The 16,082-nt window shown below is 42.3% G+C and overlaps 1 long non-coding RNA gene across 1 annotated transcript; it reads right to left on the bottom strand.

Moving 5' to 3' along the window:
• Positions 1–3,216: 3,216 nt before the first annotated feature.
• LOC144323068 (uncharacterized) lies at positions 3,217–10,605 on the bottom strand. The gene is made up of 3 exons (XR_013388613.1): positions 10,494–10,605; positions 7,260–7,414; positions 3,217–3,299 (listed from the first exon to the last, which is right to left on the bottom strand). It is a non-coding gene; the product is annotated as an uncharacterized LOC144323068 (long non-coding RNA).
• Positions 10,606–16,082: the final 5,477 nt, after the last annotated feature.

Below are 16,082 nucleotides of genomic sequence, written 5' to 3'. Positions count from 1 at the left end.
TTATCTGCTCTTTGGGGCAACGAGTGCTTTCACCCTGGAGAAGGGACCAACCCTTTCCAGAGGCCTTGTCTCCATCACACAGTCCCATCCGCCTGATAGTGTGACTGACCAGATTTCCCAGGTCCTGGTGAATGGAACTGCCACCACCACCACTGGCCCCACGCAAACCTGCAAGGCTCGGTGCTGGCTTCTGAGCCCACACAGGCTTTTCTGCCCCGCTCCGCGAGGCCCTGCCCCATACCAGCGCACATAGGCCAATCACGCTCTGCCCTGATTTAATCAGACGTTATTGCCCAACAATAACCTAGAATTCACTTAGGCAAAAAGAGAAGCCCAAGTTTCAAGGCTCCGTGTGTCAGATCGATTTGCCTCCTTTGGGGCCAGTGCAGGGTCCTGGGAGGCCACCAGGTTTGGGTAGAAGTGCCAAGAACCACTATTGTGTGTGCCAAGAACCACTACTGAGGAGAAGTGTGCCAAGGAGAGAGGAGTAGGGAGGAGGTCTCGGCCTGGAGCTGTGTGGGACAGGGCCTGAGGCCTGACCAATCCAGGGGTCAGTTTCCCCATCTGGTCTCTGGGCACAAAGCTACCTCTGGAGGATATCATGCAAATGAAAGACAATCCCATGGCCAATTGTAAACATTAAGCAGGGTGTAATGGGTGCTAATCTTTCCTTGCATCTTCCGTAGTACTTATCAGAGTACTCCGCTCTTAGAAGCCACTCAGCAAAACAAATATTTGTTGAACAAATGAATAAATCTGTTTCCTCCCTGCCAGAAATCCCCCATCCCAAAAGGGAAGCAAGTTTTGGGTGAGTCACAAATATTACAATTGTTGTATCCAGGACCTTCTATTTCCATATTGTCTATAGTTCTAGGAATTTGCTGAGAAACATCAGCAAAGGCTTTGCTTTATAAAGGAACAATGCTCCTGAAAAGTTGGGTGTAAATCAGAGTTTTGTGAAAGCTATTTAGTATTTTAAATGCACAATGGGAACTGGCTATTTTAAGAATGCTGTGAATTTGTATAGAAAGTGAGCTAATTTGTTTAGTGTAAAGTGAAATCTGACTAAATCACACACACAAATACATACCCACTGCAGCCTCCTGCATCTTTCTTTGTCTGTTACTAGGGGACCAATCTTATACAAAGATTACATTCCATTATCAAAGAAAAAAAAATAAAGAAAAGCAGCTCTCTAGCACCATGGCTCTTAAGAATGTAAATAAGTGATAGAGATTCTCTCAGTCTTCCAGGATTGCAGTCACTGATTCCCAGTAGGAGCAGAGGGGAAAATAGGCTGGTGCATCGCTAATCACCAGTTGGTTGATTAGCTTCTGGGAAGCCAAATGAGTCACACGGGGGGCCCCTGTGAGCAGCCCACACGTGCTCTTCAAGAATGACCATGAATCTTCTCTCACAAGGAGCAGGGTGGGACCCTGACGGCCATCTGGGCAGACCCAGCCTGGAGTGTGGGAATGGGACAGGAAATGAACAGGCATGGAGAGGACCAACAAATTCCCCTAATTGGGCTTTGAGTCTTCAGCTGCAGGAGGTAGAAGCATTAAGAGTTCTATCAGGGGGGCAGAGTGTGGTTGGTGTGGGTGGGGTGGGAACGGCACTCTCCCCAGCTCCAATTTCTTCCCCTATGGGTGAGGGAAGTATTGGGGAGGTGGGTCAATGCGATGGTGGACTGTACCACTGTTCCCCGATAGCAAGTGCACCCTGTGCAGGACTGTGATTTCCCACCTATTGTAAGTCATGCCAGGACATATGACATGCTTTAGACAATGAAATGTGAACGGAAGTGACCTTGGTCATTTCCAGGCAAAGACTGGTAACCCACGGTTACCACCGTGTTTCCGATAATGGCTATGGCATCATCCTGGATCCCAGACGGACCATGACACAGAGAAGGGCCCTGGCCAACCTGGGATCATGTACAGATATGAGCAAGAAACCAACTGATGTTTTAAACCACAGAAATTTGGGGATTGTTTACCACCCCAACATAACCTTGCCTATATAGATGTGTTTGTGCATAAATACACATGGAGTAAGCATAAATCCTGAAGGAAGATCCCACAGAGCCAAGGAGCACACATAACCTGGGCTGACCCTCTCAGGGAGGTGGATAAAGAAGACAGAGGGTGGGCATTTTCTCCCAGGTCATCCCCGAGCCTCGGTCACCAGGCCTCAGAGATCTGAGGGAAGGCTCATCTTGTCTCCGGGAGATTAAGATAACCTTCAATGAAACCTTTTCATAGCTTCCCCCAAGAGAATTTTCCCGTCTGCACTCTGAGTTTCTCCATCTCCTGTTGTGTCCTATCTGTGGATTAAGCATGACCCAATACCCGGGCTTGCAACACAAGTGGGCTTCCAGACCCAGCTCACGTGAAGCCTTGTTGGGAAGACAAGTCTGACCTGTGAGAAAGATGTAGAAGCAAGACAGTGCAGAGCCGACCATAAACCCTGCAAGTCCTTGCTTTGTTTTGTTTTTAAATGTGGTAAAATACACATACTGAAAACTTACCATCATAACTATTTTTAAGCAAACGGTTCAGTAGCATTAAGTACATTCATGCTGCTGTGCAACCAGAACCCCCATCCAGCTCTGAGCTTTTTTTTTCCTCTTGCAAAACTGAAACTGTACCCATTAAACACTAACTCCCCATCTGCTCCTCCCTTCCCCAAGCCCCTGGCAACCACCTTCTTCTGCTTTCTATCTCTGAGAGTTTGACTACTCTTGGTATCTGCAGGACTTTCAGCTCAGGCTGACGGGCAGTGGTCTCCAGATCTTTTCCCCTCTGAACTCCCATGGGTTATTTAAGTTTGCACACACACCCCCCCGTATCTAAAACTGACAATTGCTACGCTAATGCATGTATCTCACTATATGAATCCACTAGGTGTATTTTATTTATTTTTTAAAGCTTTTATTTATTTCAGAGAGAGACAGAGAACATGAACTGGGGAAAGGGAGTGGCAGAGGGAGAGGGAGAAGCAGACTCCCCACCGAGCAGGGAGCCCGACGCGGGACTCGATCCCAGAGCCCTGAGATCATGGCCTGAATCAAAGGCAGATGTTCAACCGACTGAGCCACCCAGGTGCCCCACATTATGTGTATTTTAAAACATAGGAGAGCAGTAAAGCTTTTATTCCTTATTTTTTTAAAATTTTTTATTTAAAAAAAAAAAACAAACAAAAAATGTTTAGACTTCCAGAAAAGTTGCAAAAATAGCACAGAGAGTTCCCACACACCCTTCTCTTGGTTTCTTCTAATGTTAATGTCTTACATAATCCTAGGACAATTATCAAAACAAAGATAGTAACATGGGTACAATGCTATTAACCAAACTACAGACTTTATTTGGATTTTCATTAATTTTTCCACTAATATACATTTTCTGTTCTGGGAGCTAGTCCAGAATCCCATACCACGTTTACTCGTCATGTTGCCTTCATCCCCTGGTCCATTCTGTGATAGCTTCTCCCTCTCCTTGTCTCTCCTGACTTTATTTGATAGAATGTTCCTCAATCTGGATTTGTCCAATGTCTACTGATGCTTAGATTGTTGCTCTACATTTTTGGCAAGAATACTACAGAGCCCACGCACTCTTTCTAGAGTGTCACCTGAGGGGCTCCATGATGCCTGCCTGGCTCTCTCCTGGTCATGTCTACTTGGAGCCTACTTGAGAGGGTGTCTGCTGGGCTTCCCCACTGTCAAGCTACAGTGTGTCCTTTTTATGATGAATATCTTGGGAGAGGTGTTTGAGATTATGAACATATCTATTCTCCTCAGACTTTTTCCCTCTAATCTTAGCATCTGCATGGATTAGCCTGTAACAATGATTACTATGCTGTTCTAATGGTGGTTTTCCCATTTCCTTCATTCTTTCCACATGTGTATGCTGTTTCTATGTCTGTTAGTCAAAGTCCTTCTGAAAGGAGGGGCTGTTTTTTCACTTCCATTTATTTATTTATTCAATTATTTATATTGGTATGAATTCATGGATGTGGTTATAATCTCGGCTTATTATTTATTTTATTCCTGCAATTGTTCTGGCTTTGGCTACCAGGAGCTCCTTCACGTCAGCTCCTGTACCTTTTTACATTTTTCGCAACTTTTTTTTTAATTAAAAAAATTTTTTAAAGATTTTATTTATTTATTTGGGGGGAGAGATATAGCAAAAAAGATCATAAGAGGGAGAGGGAAAAGCAGGCTCTCCTGCTGAGCAGGGAGCCCAATGCAGGGCTTCAATCTCAAGACCCCAGGATCATGACCCTAGCCGAAGGCAGACAACCCACTAAGCCAACCAGGCACCCATCCTTCCAACCTTTTAAAAGCATTTCTGAACTCTCTGGGTTCACTAGATGCTAGAGACCCATTTTCCCTGCCCCAAGCCTACAATCAACCACTTCTCCAAAGAACTCTGGTTTCTTTTACTGAAGAATGATATTTATAAACCAAGATCTAGGTTCTAGGTGTGCTCATTACCCCTGGAGAATGGTTGCTTCTTGGCCCTCTCAGGAGGCAGAGACAGGAAAATATATCTGTGTACTAATACATGGACACTCACGTCTCCATACATGAATTCAAATTTAAAAAATGATGAGTGTCCATCAACAAATGAACAGATAAATAAAAAAATGGTGTAGACATCATGGTACACAGTGGAATATCATTCAGCCTTAAAAAGGATGGAATTCTGATACATGCTACAGTATGGATGAATCCAGAAAGTAGTACATTAAGTGAAATAAGCAGGACACAGGAGAACAAATATTGCATGGTTCCACTTACATGAGGTATCTAAAATATACATATATAGAGAGACAGATAATTTAATATAGGCTAATGGGGGCTGGAGTTAGAGAGGAATAGAGGATTATTATTTCATGCTTATGGGGTTTCTGTTTGGAATAAAAAATTCTGGAAGTGGATATTAAGAAATGGTTGCACACTATGAGTATATTTAATGCCAATGAATTTTACACTTAAAAGTTGTTAAAATAGGAAAAGTTATGTATAATGTGCCACGCAAACCAACAAAGAGACATGAGTTCATGCTGATACCTCTGAATCCCATCCAACACCACAGAGTTCACTCTGGCCTTCCCTTTACCTTGTGTGTAACTTCTCGCTCTGACTGCGAGATATCGTGCTGTCCTTATCTATAATATATTTACTTATTTGTCCAATATTAGTACATCCATTTTCAGAATTGCTAATGCATATGCCTGTGAGGAACTAATTTATTAACCACATGATTTGTATGCAGTCTATTTTTCTTTTTGCCTGATAACATCCAGTCAAAATACCAGTTGCCAGAATGACATAGGCTAGGTCTTTTCTTCTCCATCCCCTTCAGTGTAGTGACACTATCCATTTATAATACACTGAAATTCATTTATTACAATTTGTATTCTATTTTGAGTTCATCCCATATCCTGATTATTTGTTTTCTTAATTTACATATTGTAAAATTCAGTTTTTATTATGTTCACTTCTAAGGGTTTTGGAAAACAGTGTATCCATCTTAACAGACATTCCCAAGTCCCCTCGTGCTGGCTCTCTGTTCAGCAACTCCTCCCAACCTCCAGCAACCACTGATCTGTTCTCTGCTTTTTTTTGGAATGTCATATAAACCGAATCATGCAATATGGAGCTTCTTGGCTTTGGCTTCTTTCACTTATAAAATATATTTAAAATTCTTCCATGTTGTTTGAATCAATTCTTTGTTCCTTTTTATTGCTAAGCAGTATTCCATCTGTTCTATGGATGTACCATCATTTATTCATTCACTGATTGAAGGGCATCTGGGTTGTTTCCAGTTTGGGACGATTATGAATAAAGCTGCTACAAGCATCTACAAACAGGTGCTTATGGGAACATAAGTTTCTGTTTCTCTTCAATAAATCCCATGGATCTTATGGAAGGTGTATATTTAACTTTATATGAGACCACCAAAATATCTTCCCCGGTGTCTGTGCAAATTGCATTCCCACCAGTAGCATATCAGAAACTTCTAGTTGCTCCAAATCCTAGCCAGCACTTAGTATTAGTATTAGTATGATGGGAATGTATGTTTTTGATTTTGTTTTGTTTTTATTCTAATGTGGGTGGTGGTATCTCACTATGGTTTCAATTTTCATTCCCTAGTGAGTGATGTTGACAATTTTTATTCATTCTTTAAGGTTAAAAATAAATCTGAGTATATGCTCCAGTATTTTCTAGCTTTACTCTAGTAGAAGATGAATCATTGGTACTTTGGAGGCCATTGCTATAGGAGGTGAGGAAGGAGAACTCAGCGTGTCCAGAGGTGGTCCAGAAAATTGCTCGAGCAGTGGGTGTGTGGGCTGGGGTGGGATGGGGGTGATGGTTAGACTGGGCCCCTCAGGGGTAAGGAGTAGCCAGGAAGGGACCACCCCACTGCATTCTGAATCCCAGCTTCTGGGGTTTCTACTCAAAATCTTTCAGGTGAACAAGAAGGTGCTTGTTCATTTACCAAGCCCTGCCCAGTTCTCTCAGCTAATTCCCATCTGTAGGGCGCTTGTACATTTCACACTCATGAACTCCTTAAATTTTCATAACCATTCTTGACATAGCTATTAAGATTGCTCCCATTCTACACATGAGGAAACTGGCTTGGAGATGTTAGGCAACTTGGCCAAGATTACCCTGTTAGAAGCAGCAGACCCAGGACTCATGTCTGCATCAGCTCATTCTAGATCTTGGGTTTTTGCCACTATCTGTGCATGATGGAAGGGGGGGGGGGTGCCACTGTTTTCACATCTCAATTAATCTTGGCTTTATTTTCACAGACAGATGAATCCATGTATTTTATAAATATTTACAGAGTCCCTACTATGGGTAGGCAAATCACTCCTAAGTTTGGTAGGGGTTCAACAAACAATAAGACATAGTTTTTGTCCCAACGGACCTACCTGAACACAAATAATATACATTTGATAACTCTTAAATTTATGTCTCTGGCCTGGACCATTTCCCAAAATTTCGCTTTCATATCCAACTGCCTTCCCAACATCTCCACTTGGATCTCCAAAAGACAACTCAAACTGAAAATGTCAAAAGCCAAACTCCTGTTCTTCCCCAAATCCCACCAGCCCTTCTCGTCTTTCCCCTCACTTAATGGTGACCCCACTCTTTAGTTGTCCAGTCCTAAGGTCTTAGAGTCACTTGACTTCATGCTTTCTTTTATATCCACATTCAAGTCATCAGCAAGGGCTGTGGGTTTTACCTTGGAACAGATCCAGAAGCTGACCATATCTCACCAGCTACAACACAACCACTTTGTTCTAAACTGCTGTCATCTCCCTCAGTGTCCCCTACAGTCTCTCTTCAAGGGTTTCTTCAAGTGATCTTGCTAAAATAGAGTCAGATCATGTCACTCCCCTATGAAAAAACAAAAGACAAAGTTCTTACAATGGTCCCCGAGGGCCTGGATGTTGTGGCTCCCTGTGGCCCTTTGACCTCATCTCCACTCACCAGCCCCACGCCACTCCAGCCCCACTGGCCTCCACTGTTCTCGCTCATACTCTCTTGCTTCAGGGGCTTTGCACGTGCAGTTGCCTTTGCTTGGACTACTCTTCCTCCAAATTGTCACATGGCTCACTCCTCAATCTCCCCTGGGTTTTCTCAAACCCATCCTCAGTGAGGCTCCAACCTGTGCCCCCATCCTCTATACACACACATTCTCTATTGCCCTCCCCTGCTGTGTGCTGCTCCACAGCACCTCTCACTGTCTGACATATGTTATAAATAGGATGTTTTATTTCTTTAAAACTTTTAAACATTTTAATTAAGTTAGATTAACATATAATGTATTACTAGTTTCAGAGGTAGAGGTCAGTGACTCATCAGTCTTATACAACATCCAGTGCTCATTATATCATGTGCCCTCCTAATGTCCATCACCCAGTTACCCCATCCCCCCACCCTCCTCCTCTCCAGCAACCCTCAGTTTGTTTCCTATGATTAAGAGTCTCTTATGGTTTGTCTCCCTCTCTGATTTCGTCTTGTTTTATTTTCTCCTCTCTTCCCCTATGATCCTCTGTTTCGTTTCTTAAATTCCACATCATATGATGAGTGTCTCTCTCTCTCTCATTGACTTATTTCACTTAGCATAATATCCTTTGGTTCCATCCATGTTGTTGCAAATGGCAAGATTTCATATTTTGATGGCTGAGTAATATTTCATTGTATATATATATATACTACATCTTCTTTATCCATTCATTTGTCAATGGACATTTGGGCTTTTCCCATAGTTTGGTTTGGCTACTGTGGACATTGCTGCTATGAAGATTGGGGTGCAGGTATCTCTTCAGATCACTACATTTGTATCTTTGGGGTAAATATCCAGTAGTGCAATTGCTGGGTCATAGGATAGCTCTATTTTCAACTTTTTTGAGGAACCTCCATACTGTTTTCCAGAGTGGCTGCACCAGCCTGCATTCCCACCCACAGTGTAAGAGGGTTCCCTTTTCTCTACATCCTCGCCAATATCTGTCATTTCCTGACTTGTTAATTTTAGTCTTTCTGACTAGGGTGAGATGGTATCTCATTGTGGTTTTGATTTGTATTTCCCTGATGTGGACTGACGTTGAGCTTTTTCTCATGTGTCTGTTGGCCATTTGTGTGTATTATTTAGAGAAAGGTCCGTTCGTGTCTTCTGCCCATTTCTTGGAAAAGGATGTTTTATTTCTTTATTTATGTGTCCATCTGTTCTCACTAGAATATAAACCCTATGATGAATCAGTTTGGATCTGTTTTGTTTATGATGTACCCCAGCCCCTAGAACAGTACCAGACATGTAGCAGGTCCTCAGAAAACACTTGTTGAGTGAAGGAAGTAACTAGAACAAGAAGAAAGGGATTCGTACCCCAAGTGACGAGGAGAATAGTTGCTATAGGATTGCCTAAGGGAGGTGACCATATCTGAAGGAGTCAGATGGTGGAGGAGAGCTATAATTATTTGAGGAGAAAAGGATGTAGTTGGTAATTCTGCATGCATGTCTTCACAGCTTGCATTTTTCTACTGTGTCTTTCCAGCTCTTTGCTTGTTTTGAAGCATTTAAGCTTAGGATTTTGAAGTAATCACATGAAAAGTAAACTGCTCTGTGTTGTGCAGTCCATCAGGGGTCTGCCTTCGACTCAGGTCATGATCCCAGGACGCTGGGATCAAGCCCCATGACCTCATGACCAGCTTCCTGCTCAGCGGGGAGCCTGCTTCTCCCTCTCCCTCTGCTGCTCCCTCTGCTGCTCCTCCTGCTTTGTGCTCTCTCACTCTCACTCTCAAATAAATAAATAAATAAATATCTTTTAAAAATGAAAGTAAACTGCTTTCATTACGTGTGTGCTTATATACAAACAAATTGTGCTTCTTTTAAGAAGTCTTATTTCAAACAAGCACTATCTAATGCTCTCCTCCCCATTACCCTGGCTCTGGGAGCCTCCACGGCCTGCGGGGGTGGGGCCAGGGTGCGACCTCTGCCTGCTCGTAGCCCTACACACTGACCAAATTTTTCCTCAAACATTTCTTGCCCCTTGTCACTGGAGTGCTTTGACAGCTTAGGAGTCTTTTTTCCTGTCCACATCTTTCCCATCCCAAAGAAATTTAAACAAACCCAAAGAGGAAAATTGGGATGCTTTACTTTGAAGCTTTTCTCATGCCATCTGATGAAAGTGGTGACTTTGGGGGAGGGGGGCAGGGGGTTCCTATCAGGCCTCAGGTGAGGTGTGGGGTTTCTCAGCCCTTCCTGACTCCAGCCCCTTATTATCCCATTCTACATGCCCAGCTGGCTCCCAAGTCACAAGGTGTGATTGCATGCAACAGAGTGGAAGACCTTTTTCTCTTTTGGTCACAAACCCACATACTTCCTCTCTGCCTCCTGTGTCATCCTGCTGTACAGAATTTGGCTGCTGGTTTCCATTCTGCCTCCTTCCGTCCCCAGCTCGGGCAGGGCCCACCCACATCCCTGAGGCACTCACTCATTTAATCAACAAACATGTCCTGTCTTCCTACTTGGTGAGGTCCATGGTAGAGCCATGGGCTACAGAAACAGGTAAGGCTCTTCCCTGCTCCTGCAAAAGTCTCGAGGTTCAAGTATCCATGCCTCCCCTGTTCTTGTTTTGGGGCCAGTGTTTTCAAGGGAAGCCATCCCTGAAAGTTTTAGGAACTCTGGGATGGGCTAAAGGAAAGTTTGGAGTAAGGAGAGATAATGAGGTTGGGGATACGGAGAGGGAAGAACTAGATGAATTTAGAGTGGGGAAGATGTCTCAGGAAAAAAATCACAATACATTCACCAAATAGTAAATCAATAGCATCTCAGTCCTTAATATTTTTTAAAAACTTTCCTATGTATTATCTTATTCTCTCATGACAACATCCTTATGAAGTAGGCAAGCCAGGGACAATTATGTTCAATTGATTGATGAGGCATTTTAGGGCTCAGATGGGTTAAGTGCCTCACCCAAGATTGTAGAGTGAGTCAGTGATGAAGCTGAGACCAGAATTGCGATTTTCTCTCTCCTCTACCAGTGTGAAGGACATTATCCTATTATGGTGATGTCATGTGAGGCATGTATATGTGTCTCCTAATTGGATTCATTTTAGTCAATTAAGTGTCATAATCTTCTATGAGGACATAAACTGTTGCTCTTGCCCCAACCTACTTTGATCTGTGATTGGTTGGCCAAGATGATGGGCACCATGGTGATAGGTTGGCCACCAACAAATTCATAGGCTTCCAAGAAAAATATTTTGTTAGGAGTAGTCATTGTACATGTTGGTGTGGTTGAGATTCCTAAAATGTTAATTGGTTGCCTGCTGTCAAGGCTGTGTGCCCTAGCAAACACCTTTCTCTGGCGTGAACATAAAGGTGGAAGCCTATGGTTTCTACTCTCACAGAAGCCCCTCACTTAGTGAGGATGAGGTCCTTGAGGTGTCCCCAGGTAAAATAGGAGGCTCAGCCTCCATCCTCAGTGAAGCTCCTACCTGTCTGAGAGGAGTGCCATAGTGTTAGGGACCTCCTGGTTTGGTTGGCTCTGTTGGCAACACAACCTGCTGTGTAGGTTTCTGAGCGCTTCTGTTCCAGAATGCTCTCCTTCCCCATTTAAAATTTGGTGTGCAAAATTTTTGTCATCGAGGTTTTCTTGGTCAATGACAGTGAGTATAAGAGCCTAAGCATGCATCCTTGGAGTGGAGGCAACCTTTTTTTTTTTTTTGGAGGCAACCTTTTAAAGCAGAAAGAGACCACTCCACAACACCAGTAGTTGTCTTGTGGAATATGGGTTTAGTTTTCTAAAGAAATTGGAAATTAGATTTTTCAGTGAAATTCTTCAATGTTTAAATGTTGGCTTAAACTTTGTTAAATGCTTAAACTTTAGTTCAAGTAATATGTTTCTCTGGGGAGGATTCAATTTTTTTAAAAAATTTTCCCTACCTTTATTATATGGAAAAACTTTAAATCCAGGAAAGTTGAAAGAAGAGTAAGATGAACCCCTACATTGCAACTTCACCTAGACCTACCTACTGTTAGCATTTTACTACATTTGCTTCATTTCTCTCTCTTTATACACAAGTACAGTTTCTTTTTTGCTAAATATCTGAGAAGACATTATAAACTTCATGATCCCTCCCCCTTAAACACTTCAGCATGTATCTCCTAAGAACAGGATATATTCCTACCTAACCATAGTATGATCATCACACTGAAGAAACTAAACATGTCCTCATCGCAAGAAAAAAAGTCTTGTTTCCATAACTATGTATGGTGTGGAATGTTGACTCGATATTGTGGTGATCACTTCACAATATATACAAATATTGAATTATTATGCTATATACCTGAAATTAATATAATCTCCTATGTCAACTGTATCTCAATAAAAAAGAAAAAGAAACAAACTAACAGGACATAATACCATCTAATACACAGTCCATATTCGAATTTCTCCAATTATCATAATAATTTCCTTTGTGACTCTTTTTTTTTTTTTTCTTAATTGGCAACCTGTCCAGATGTACACACATCTGTAGTGTCCTTTATTCTTCACCGAGTCTTCTGCCTTCTTTGCTTTTCATGGCAGTGACAGTTTAGGAGAGCCCCAGGCCAGTCGTTTGGAGACTGTCTCTAGATTTGTCTCTGGATCCTCAGGAGTGGAAGGTCGACATTTTTGGTGAGAATACTACATAGGTGATGTTGTGTCCTTAGTACGTGATGTCAGTTTGTCTCATTAGTGGTGATGCTAAGCTTCACCACTTAGTTAACGTGGTTTCCAGTGCATTTCTCTGTTGTAAAGCTGCCTTTCCTCCTTTGTAACTAGTCAGTAATCTATGGAGTGATTATTTTGCAACTGTCGTCTTTGGTATAGTTCACACCTTTGCAGGTGTGTAGGAACACAGGAGACAGTAGCACAACAGCAACCAGATACCTGAGTTCCGAAACACTCATCTGAGGCCAGCTGCACTGGAAGCCCTGGGAGCCTCTACCAGCTGCTGACCTCTGGGTCCGAGGGCTGTGTGCAACCATTGGAAGTGAGGACTGTATTTTTCACAAAAAGTGGAGTGAAGACAGAAGCTCAAGCACAACATTGGGAGGACCCAGCTGCTTTCTCCCACGGGCTCTCAATTGCCTCCTCCAAGAGTAGATTATATTACATTATATTCAAAAGTCCATCTCAGCTGTAATATTTTTATTATTTAATTTTTTTAGAGGTGGGGGGAGAAGGCAGGGGAGGGGCAGAGGGAGAGAGAGAGAATCTTAAGCAAACTCCACGCTCAGCATGGAGCTCAATCTCACAACCCTGAGATCATGACCTGAACCCATACCAAGAGTTGGTTGCTTAACTGACTGAGCCCCCCAGGCGCCCCTCAGCTGTAATATTGTTTTTTAAATGACCGAGCATCTACTTTGTCATGAGTTTCCCCATATTGTATCTCATTAAGTTGCCAATAACTCAGTCCGTTTACCTAAAATTCTGAGGCTGAAGAGAGCGTAAGGCTAGTAAGTAAAGTAAAGGCTAAGTAAACTTGCTATAGTCGCAAGCCTAGTCAGTAGTCAAATCAGGACTTGAACTGTGGTATTCCTGAGCACAAGAATAGTGCGTTCTAATCCACAGAGGAAAAGCAGATTAGTGGTTATAGAGGGTAACAGGGGGGAAATGGGGAGTGAGAGCATTATGGATACAGGGTTTCTTCTTGGGGTTTTGAAAACATACTGGAATTAGACTGTAGTGGTGATTGCATAACATTGCACATGTACTAAAAGCCACTGATTTACATACTTAAAACGGGTTAAAATGGTAAATTTTATGTTATGTGAATTTTACCTTAATAATAAAAATAGTAAGAAAAAAATAATGTGTTTTTTTTTTTTTCTATACCGTGTCAATTTTCTGGTCACAGATTAAACTAAAAATGAATCACAAGTGGGAGCAGATCTGTAGATGGCTGCCAGTCTCATTATTCTTCACTAAAACGAAACCTTGGAAATAACCTAACTATCCAACAAGAGGAAATTAGTGAAATAAATTGCGAGATAGCCAATGAGGAACATTATGGAGCCGTTCCAAATTACTTTCAATTTCATAGCAATGTGCTCATGATATAAAGTTAAAAGAAAAAGAACAGGATGCAACACTACATATAATTATATACAGTGCTTGTGTGTGTGCTTAAAATAAAAGGTCTTTATGGAAAAATGCCAGACTGTTAACATCGGATGTCTCTGGGCTGTGGGATTATGGGTGATTGTTTTCTTCTCTATACTTTTGCATATTCCAAGTTTTCTCCAGTAAGCAGTTATTACTTTTGTAAAAAAAAAAAAAAATACAGTACAAGTTATTAAAACAAATTTAGCAAAGTTTTCCCTGTACTCTTTCTGGCTCTGGGCATAGTTCCCAGGACCTCTCTTCTCCTCCTCACCCTGCCCAGATAAATAACAAGCAGATAAATATTTCAAAAGGTCTTGATCTCAGATACTGCCCAATTCCAGCAGCAAATTAAAGGGACACTGCCCTGCGTACAGGCCCAGAGCTGATTATGGGTCCCGGAATGCCGTATTTTTTAGGGGTGGAACTGAAAAGTACCTCTTGGGAATCCACATGAGCCTTATGGGATGCAACCACTCACCCTCTAGATGGAGGTGAAAGGGGGTGTGGATACAGAAGACCCCATGGCTCCTCATATTCAGGGCAAGGGGTATCCTATCCAAAAGCTTACTAACCCATGAATGTTACGAGTCATTGACACTTTTGTGTGACTGAGCTTGTCAGTTTCCTGAGACTAGATTGATAAGAAGAGGAGGAAGTCACACCCCCAAGAATAAGACAAAATCCAAGTTAAATTTCTTTAGTTCCTTGGATACTGACTCTGAGGAGTGACTTTTATAAATATACAAAATGAACAAGGACTGAGGTCATTTCAGGGCAGGGACTCTCAGTCCTAGCTGCACACAGATACAGCTGGGAAGCTTTTAAAAAAGACCAATGCCCAGCACCATCCCCCAGAGATTCTGATGTGACTGGTCTCAGGTAGGACTCAAGCAGTATTTTCTTAAATCCCCCTAAGATTCCAGCCCGGGTTTAGAGGCACTGGGATTATATATCTTTTTCTTCCAACAGTTCTTGGCTGTTAAAAATAAAGTAATTTAAAGAGTGCTGCTAATAAAAGTACTCATAACACCTGACAATGAATGATTCCCTCTTTTCTGAAGAATAGCAGGATGGGGGGAGAAAAAGGAAAATCTTATCTTACATTTGGGTGTATCAGGATTCATAGGCCTAGACTCAATCATTTTGCTATTTGGAAGAGAGAAAAAAAAAAGAAAAATTATCTGAGATGCAAAGAAAGACTTATTTAAGATGTTACTTATAACATCAAAAATTCTGAGAGAGGGGCAGCCCTGGTGGCTCAGCGGTTTAGTGCCGCCTTCAGTCCAGCGTGTGATCCTGGAGACCTGGGATCGAGTCCCACATCAGGCTTCCTGCATGGAGCCTGCTTCTCCCTCTGCCTGTATCTCTGCTTCTCTCTCTCTCTCCATGAATAAATAAATAAAATCTTTTTAAAAAAAATTCTGAGAGAGTATTATCATCTGTGATTTTTGATTCCTTCCCTGAAACCTGGTACAAGTTGAGGTTGGTCAAAAAAATAAGCAGGTAAATAATTTTAAACATCATTACTGAATTTTTTTTTTCATTACTGAATTTTTAGAGCATGAGGATGGTTTCATAACTCTCTGTGTGAGTTAGCTCCTTCTGCTGCATAGAGGAGACATGTTTAGGCTTTTCAAAAAAATCTAACAGGAAACAACATTAAATGTACTAAGTAGCCAAATGTACTGAGGAGCCTGAACCATCGACTGAAAAATAGTGCATTGTTTTGGATGTGACATAGCTGTGGTGACACGGTGGCTATTTAGACATCCCCTTAGCAACAGATGCTGAAGCCCCTTCTGTCACACTCCATCATGATGGTGACTGGGCCACTCTGTCCTCTGGCTGTACCGATTTTCTGAGCCTTTGGCGGGCAGAGTCCCAGGAAGAATCTGATTGGTTCTAATCATTTTCTAACTAATTAATCCAACAAGTATTTATTAAGCACCTACGATGAACAAGGCTCTTGTCTAAGCACCGAAGATGTAGCATTAGACAAAATACACAAAGTCTCTGTGATCATGGTGTTTACATTTTAGTGATGAAGACAAGAAAAAGTTACACACACATCCATGTCAAACATCAGGTGGTGCTGCATGCAGAGAAGGATGAAGAATGATGAAGAAAGAAGAACCAGAGAAGATGCTGTGTTCCACTGAGCAGGAAGGGGGGGGGATTCTCTGATAAGGTGAATTTCAAGGTGGGATCTGAACACAGCAAATGATTGACTTGAGCCAGAAGGGAAGAGCTTTTCAGGTAGTGGGGAGGTGGAGAAGCTTGCTGCTGTGTTGTAGGAAGGGCAAGAGGCCACCTTGGCTGGAGCATGGCAAGGGGGTAGAAAAGCTTGAGAGAAGAGGTGGGAGGCCCCTCATCAGGCGGTCTTCTGGACCATTTCAGGGGCCTTT

Source organism: Canis aureus, chromosome 11, assembly GCF_053574225.1.
Source record: "Canis aureus isolate CA01 chromosome 11, VMU_Caureus_v.1.0, whole genome shotgun sequence".
NCBI classification, from domain to species: Eukaryota; Metazoa; Chordata; class Mammalia; order Carnivora; family Canidae; genus Canis; species Canis aureus.
The sequence above is the reverse complement of the archived record's forward strand: the minus strand, read 5'-3'. Positions and strand labels throughout refer to the sequence as shown.